This window comes from Paramisgurnus dabryanus, chromosome 3 (genome assembly GCF_030506205.2).
Source record: "Paramisgurnus dabryanus chromosome 3, PD_genome_1.1, whole genome shotgun sequence".
Classification (NCBI taxonomy): Eukaryota; Metazoa; Chordata; class Actinopteri; order Cypriniformes; family Cobitidae; genus Paramisgurnus; species Paramisgurnus dabryanus.
Window position 1 is genome coordinate 41,184,418 of NC_133339.1, and position 7,512 is coordinate 41,191,929.

The 7,512-nt window shown below is 36.7% G+C and overlaps 1 protein-coding gene across 1 annotated transcript in view; it reads right to left on the reverse strand.

Annotated features, from left to right (window-relative positions):
* Positions 1–4,139, reverse strand: part of LOC135744877 (E3 ubiquitin-protein ligase rnf213-alpha-like) — a 93,263-nt gene extending 89,124 nt beyond the window's left edge. The window contains exon 1 of the mRNA XM_065263257.2: positions 4,026–4,139. The gene's annotated coding sequence lies outside the window, so the exon portion shown is untranslated. The remainder of the gene's footprint in view (positions 1–4,025) is intronic.
* Positions 4,140–7,512: the final 3,373 nt, after the last annotated feature.

Here is a 7,512-nt window from a genome sequence, read left to right on the forward strand (position 1 = left end):
AGCTGCGAAAACGGAGAGCAATTCAGTTCGCATGAAAGGGCAAACAATGATAGCAAATGCCTTTGCAGCAAAACTTCCAACGTCAAGTGCAAGAGCCACCGCAATAACGAGAGACATCTGCGTTTTTATTGCTGCTGATATGAGGCCATTTTCTGTGGTGGAAAATCTGGGATTCCGGCGGCTCATCGTACACTGGAACCAAAGTACACCATTCCGTCGCGCACACATTTTACGCGCACGGTGGTCCCAACCTTCTACAACGAGTGCAAGGTGAACGTTGTACAGACACTTAAAGATGCAGAAACCATTGCCTTAACTACTGATGGCTGGACTTCTAGGTGTACCCAGAGCTATATCAGAATTACACCCCACACGATCAACAGTAAATGGGAAATGGTAAATTTTGTACTGCAGACTCGCTCACATTACGAATCCCACACAGGAGCGAACATCGCTGAAGTTTTACAAGCAGCTGTCGCTGACTGGAATCTTAGAAAGCCAAACCACGCTATCGCTATTGTGACAGATAATGCGCATAATATGGATGTGGCTGTGCGCGAGGCAGGATTTGAGCCCCACATCAAATGCTTTACACATACAATAAACCTTGCTACCCAGGCTGGCCTCGGTGTTGCGCGCGTAGCTCGTTTGCTCGGGCGGGTGAGACGTGTAATTGCTTTTTTCCATCGGAGTTCTACGGCAGCCGCGTCATTGACGTCTAAGCAGAAGCTGCTAGAACTGCCACAACACAAATTACTAATGGACGTCACTACGCGATGGAACTCAACTTTGGATATCCTCGTTCGTTACCTGGAGCAGCAAGCTGCCATAGCAGCAGCGCTCACCGGCCCAGAGGTAAGACAGCATGCCCGTAACATTGATACACTGGATACCTGCAACATCGTGAATGCCGAAGACCTTGTAAAGCTTCTGAATCCTTTAAAGACAGCTACCAGTGTCTTGTGTGAAGAGAAGACTCCCACAGTTTCTCTCATTGTACCATTAAAGAACATGATTGAACAAAGCATGGCACCAAATGACAGTGATTCCCCCACTGTGACTGACGTCAAGAGAGCAATCCTCACTAATATTTCAGGGAGATACAGTGGGGATGTATATAACTACCTGCTAGAAAGCACAGCGCTGGACCCGAGATTCCAGACTTTACCTCAGCTAGACCATGGCCAGCGCGAGGCTGTCTTCCAGAGTATAAAGAAAAGGATTGAACAGTTGCTGCAAAATCAGGTAAAATTATTTTTAATTGCTTTTCTCCTTTTTGTGTGTGTGAGAAATGTTTTCTTTCTTGAACATTTAAATTACCAAAGTGTGTGTGTGTGTTGAAAGGGAGAGGGGGACTGCTTTGCTGCTTATTAAGGTTAAGCCAGTGTTTCTTTTGTTCAAAGCCCACAGATGAGACATCAGCTCACTGTTCCACACACTGGAGAGATGGGGCTCTTGGAGCTGAGGGTGGACCTGAGTCAGTTGAGACAGAACCTGCTACCAAGAAGACTGCACTTGAGGATCTGCTAGGGGATGCTTTCTCTAAGACAGAACAGTCCAGCAAAAGGATTGAGAGGGAAATTGAACTTTACAGAAGAGAGCCATCTATCTCACTCAGTTGTTGCCCCCTTCAGTGGTGGAGAGAAAACAGCTCCAAATATCCTTTGCTGTCTCCACTTGTCAAAGCATATTTTTCCATCCCTGCTACCTCTGTTCCAAGTGAGCGTGTCTTTTCAACTGCAGGAGACATAGTTACTGCCCAGAGGTCACAATTGTTGCCAGAAAATGTTGATATGCTAATATTCTTAAAAAAGAACATGTCCTTATGCTAGGCTGTTTTGTGTATTAAATCTTGTAGCTGTTTTTCATGCTTGAAGAAACAAATGTTCAGTATTTCTTTGCACTTTAAGTTTTAATACAGCACTACTGGTTACAGTATGGTTGCTGATATTTGTGCAGGTATATTCGTTATTTATTTTCACTGTTTACAATTTTTGTGCAATTACTTGCCTGTGATTTTGTGGCAAAACTTTTTGCAGTGTTTACTGTTATTATTACTGCAGCATTAGTGAATAAAATACTATATTAAAAAAAATTTAATTTGTTTCAAAATCTCGTCTCGTTCTCGTGAACCCAGTCTCGTGTCTCGTCTCATGAGATAAGTGTCTCTTCACACCCCTAGTCTGCTATGCACATTCACAATGCCCCTTGTTGAAATGGTGTTTAGCGTCACCACCAGCAGCAGGTCCTTCAGCGTATCATGGAAAATGGAGAACTGGATTAAAACCTTAAATGATGCACATAATCTATAAAAGACCTCTTCCTGTAGTCATGTAAGAACCCGGTGTCATTTTTTTCTTGTTTGAGATTAGACTTTCTTCTTAGTTTAACTGTTGGATACACGAATAGCCATGTTCTATGGTAAATACTTAAATTTTAATTGATGCATATCGAATGTATTAAGTAAGGCAACCTGCATATTTATTTCATTTCATGTTTATTTCGTTTTGTTTTAATTGTATATCCCTTTTCATTATTTTTCTGCAACCCGCCGCGACTGCGAGCAACAGAGCAGCCTGCCCCGCTTTTTAAAAAATAGTGTGTTGATAATAAACATTTAAACTAACATTGTGATACGCTGAAAATATATATTTTTATATAGCTGTTATTGTAGGCAAGTGAAGTGGTGTTTTGAGAGGCTCAATTGATCAAACATCTCATCACTTGCTGTCGGACACTAACCGCTTGGTCAACATCAAAAACCTTAATTTAACAAACAAAAATGCTCTGAAATGTAAGAAATAGAAGACATTTAATTATTTTGACAGTTAAAACTGAACTGCTTTAATTGCTACAAGAGTAGTACAGCTGTGTAAGGAATCTGGTAAGGAGTTCTTTTATGTTATTTCTGCGAATTTCATTTGCAAAATCTATGCAGAATTTTGTGGAATAATTTTAAAAAGATCTAAGAAAATGGCAGCTGTGAATATTACAAAACAAAATATTTTATAATATAGGCCTATAAAATACTATTATATACATGGCTGTAAAGTGTAATAAAAATACTGAAGTGAATAGAAGTTCTTCACTAAAAGAATGATCGTAATTTTTAACAGTGATCAATATTTTGAGCAAAACAATCGTGATCATCTGTACCTGTAATTGTGCAGCCCTAATATATGTACTGTAAGACATTAAAAAGTGAAGTACTTAAAAATTAAGTCAAAGAGATGTTGGTTTTGCCGGTAGTTGATGCATAACAGCTGTGAATTATCACAACGCACTTAAGCAGTAATGTCACTGGAAAATAAGTGAACAGTGTCCCAATGTGAAGTGAGCTAGGGTCATTACCAGTGCCTGAACATGCATACACGATATACTAATTCACCACCTTGGGAGCTGATTGAAACACAGCCTTATTCACGACCTCAGGAGGGAGCAGCTGAGTCGCTTCTAATGAGCTAAGTGGATTCAGGTGTTTGTATGGAAGCCTTTTTCCGCCACATGATAAAAAAAACAAAAAATTATGACTTTTAAAGTCATGGTTTTATTTTTTTAATCTCACAATTAGTACTTCTCATAATTATGACTTTGTTTTCAAAAACATGACGTTTTATCTCATAATTATGATTTATCAGAGCATGATTTTTTTCTTATGTGGCGGAAATGGGCTTCCATAGTGTTTGAATACGAAGAGTTGCAAAATAAAAGTAATGTTTGCATAAGTTACCTCAAGAACAGTGTTATGGGTTATGGAAACGTTCTAATAACGAAGAAAAACCAATACACTTGATTATTTTACACCGAATCAATAAACTGGCTAAGGCAACAGATAAGGCAAATCTTTAACAAGCTCACTAACCAGAATTCATATTCTAAAATTCATATGTAGGTATTATTAAGACATACACGATCGGTTGATATAGTGTCCGATACTGATGTCGCTCCTTTTTCGTTGGATATGCTAAAGCTAGTCGTTTATAAATGCTCGTGAGCACACTTATGTAAGGTTCGTCATTTCTTACCTGCAGACAGCAGGTGTGTGTATATACACAGATGATGAACACGAGTCTCAAAACATGTGCTCGTTCATTTTTACACAAAATCCCGCGCAGCTCTCTTCACGTCCATGCACGCGCTCTGCAAACAAGGAAGCTAATGAAGTAGTTCTATTAAATGGGCGTGCCGTAATCAAGTGCACCCCTGACCCAGGATCAGTCCATACTGTTCACAATTTTGCCTTTGATGTTGGTTTAAAAATTATTGTTTAAATTGACATTATAAAACATTACCTAATGCCGTTTTTAGTTTAAAAGACACAAATTAAAAAAATGACTTTACAAAATAAAAAATGTATGTATTTGAATGTTGTATAAAATATGTTCAGGAATCAGGACAAGAGCATTTGCAAAGTTGACAACATTTTAATATGGTTGTATTTGTTAAACTAAGTGAATGCATTAACATAAACTTACATTTATTGTTCAGCATTTTTAAAAAGCCTTGCTAATCTTAAAGCCATTGTAATATAACATCATGGAACCACGCATATACATACATACATATGTATACACTTTGGAATTTGGCATTTTTTCCAACTGTCTCACTTTAAGTAAAAATGTTTAAAATGTTAAAATTTTTTGTTTTTGCAATAGTATAGTGATCATATATAATTATTTATAGTTTCTTTATTAGAATACAAGCAAAAAATATGTAGTATTAAAACAGTAGCTATAAAAAAGCTGAAGTGTCAAGTATTTAAGGTAAACTTTCACTTGAGCAATAGTAGGCAACTACAGTATCCCTTAAACCTAAATAAAATTAATTGAATGACTTCAGAACTTTCGACTCCTCAAAAAAAGCTCAAGATGTGCTTAGTGCCAAAAGATGTTGTGTGTTTCATAAATTCATAAATGGTGCATAGGTTAAGCAATCGGACCATCATTCAAATCAAAAATTTTTACCAAGCCCAGCTCTTCAAGCAAGGGAAATGTGATGACTTCCTGCAGTAGCCTATGGTGTGTTTAAGTCCTCTAGGTCTTATTTGGTAAAAGAAATCTTTACACATTTTAACCTGACCCTCATTCTCTGTGCAGCCGACGGTGCTTCAATGCCTGATTCATGAGTACAACTAACAGTAGCCAGGCCACATTACAGAAGCTGGGTGTAAAATTTTTCCAGAGATTGGCCCTGACCTTTCTAAAACAATGTTTGGACAAATTAGTGTAATTAAAAAACTCATTAGCCAAATAATATCAACATTCTAAGAATGACCTGAAGAAATAGGCTGAAATGGAAGAAATGGTTCTGTGCTATACATTTGGATCGGTCACAGTGGAATAATTTAAGCAAAAAGAAAATGTATAAATGTTTACACAGTGTCCTCTACTGTTAGAGAGTAAAAAATGATCCTGAATTTTAGACTAATAAAGATTATATTCATCAGAAATCCTTTTACAGCTGTTTATATATGATGTTAATGTTGGAAACAGCTGTACATAATCAGTTGCATGATTTTAAAATAACATAACTAGCATTTACCTAAAATATAATACAGTGAGATGATCTTATGTTTAATCATTTAAGTAAATAAACTAATACAATACCTTGAAACTGGGGAGTCCATCCGTTTATTCCATGCATTGTTATTCATCACAAAGACTGTTTGTCTTTTGCTGCACTTGTTGGTAAGAACAAACCTCCCGGCACTTAGGAACATATCTTTATTTATTTAAAATATTTATTTTTCTACTTTGCCAGCGATTTTACATAACTTTTCAACGCAACCTGGTCATGTTGTCATAATAAAGGACAGACTTCTGCAGTTTAAAACCCCATTTTGTGTTTGTACAACACATTTAGTAAAAATGCCAGTGGCACAGAATGAGCAATTCAGTATTCTCATGTAAACGCACATCAAGAAAACGACACCAACATGATCATATTGACAATTGAATAATCTCTTTAGAATAATACAAGCTGACACGCTAACCCATTCTCACCAAAAAGCATACAAATGACACGCAGTGTGATTATCGTGCAATAGATACGCCAAATTCCGATTTTGCGTGCATATGATACGCCAGTCCTTCCCATTCACTTATATGGCAAATCGTTTCGTGGCGTTTCATTTATTGTTTTTAATTTGTTTTCTGTTTTTTTTTACCATTTTCGCTTGGGTTTAGGGTTAGAACAACTTTTTGTTATATAAAAATGACATCCTAACCCAAACCCCAACTCTAACGCCACTCCAAGCGACCATGGCTTAAATATAGATAAAAACATAGAGAAACCTGTATATTAAATAACCTGCTTGAACAAATGTGAAATCTAACCCTAAACCCAAGCGAAAATGGTTTAAAAAACAGAAAGCAAATGAGAAAACAATAAATAAAACGTCACAAAACGATTCGCCATATAAGTGAATGGGAAGGACTGGCGTATCATATGCACACAAAATCGGAATTTGGCGTATCTATTGCACGATAATCACACTGTCATTTGTACGCATCTTGGTGAGAACGGGTAGGACACGCACATGTACAGGAAAAACTCCCACATGATATTACATTAAATATGGATTTTATTCATGATATTTGTTGTTTTCAGGCAGATGTACCCTCCAGTGTTTGTGTTATAGGACTCTCACCCCATAACAATTTAAAATAATATAAAATCACTTGATTTATATTGGATTGTCTTTCTGAAGAATTTCAAATAGAAGTTGTCTTGATCCATTAAATATATCCATTTTGGTCTTAAATTGTTGATTGAGATAATGGGGGTCCCATAGCTAGGTTATTTCAGACAGAAATCTTTTGGATTAATTTATTACAAATTGGGATAAATAATGGACAGAACCGCTTTGTGGCAGCGCAGCACAAGAATTTTAATTGAATGTAGTTATAAATTTGAATAAAAACAATTTATAGTTTTGTGCTTTATAGGGGGTCCGTGAATGCTAGGAGGTCTGGGACAACCCCAGCCCCCCCCCATTCAAACACTGAGAATAACTCAATTCAAAGTGATGCCCAGTTCAAGTTTACCATGCGCCAATTTTTTTCACTCATTATTTTATAATAATCAGCTTAAATTACAAAACCTAGAAATGTTCAACACAAAGCCATAAAAGCACAAATTACAAAAAGAAAATGTGCCACAACTTACCCCACAATGTGTAATTACTTTTTAAATATTAATTTGTTTTGTACCTTTTGACCTTTGCCGATGACAAATACAGTATATTTCCTCAAAACTCTTACTATGACTGTTAGTTCAGCCACTGACACACTTTACTCCACAGCTGCCATTATTCATGAGTAATATTTAGGCAAATGCTTTACATGGTTTTTGTTAGAATTTATAGTCTGCCTTGACACAGAGTCCACTCCAAGTAGCTGTTGAAACAAGCTCATCCCTCTAAAAGGCTTGATAATTATAAAGGTAATCTCAGTTCAAGCAATACAGTAATATAATTTGAAGTGATACTTTCTTAATAGTAGTATGGGAACA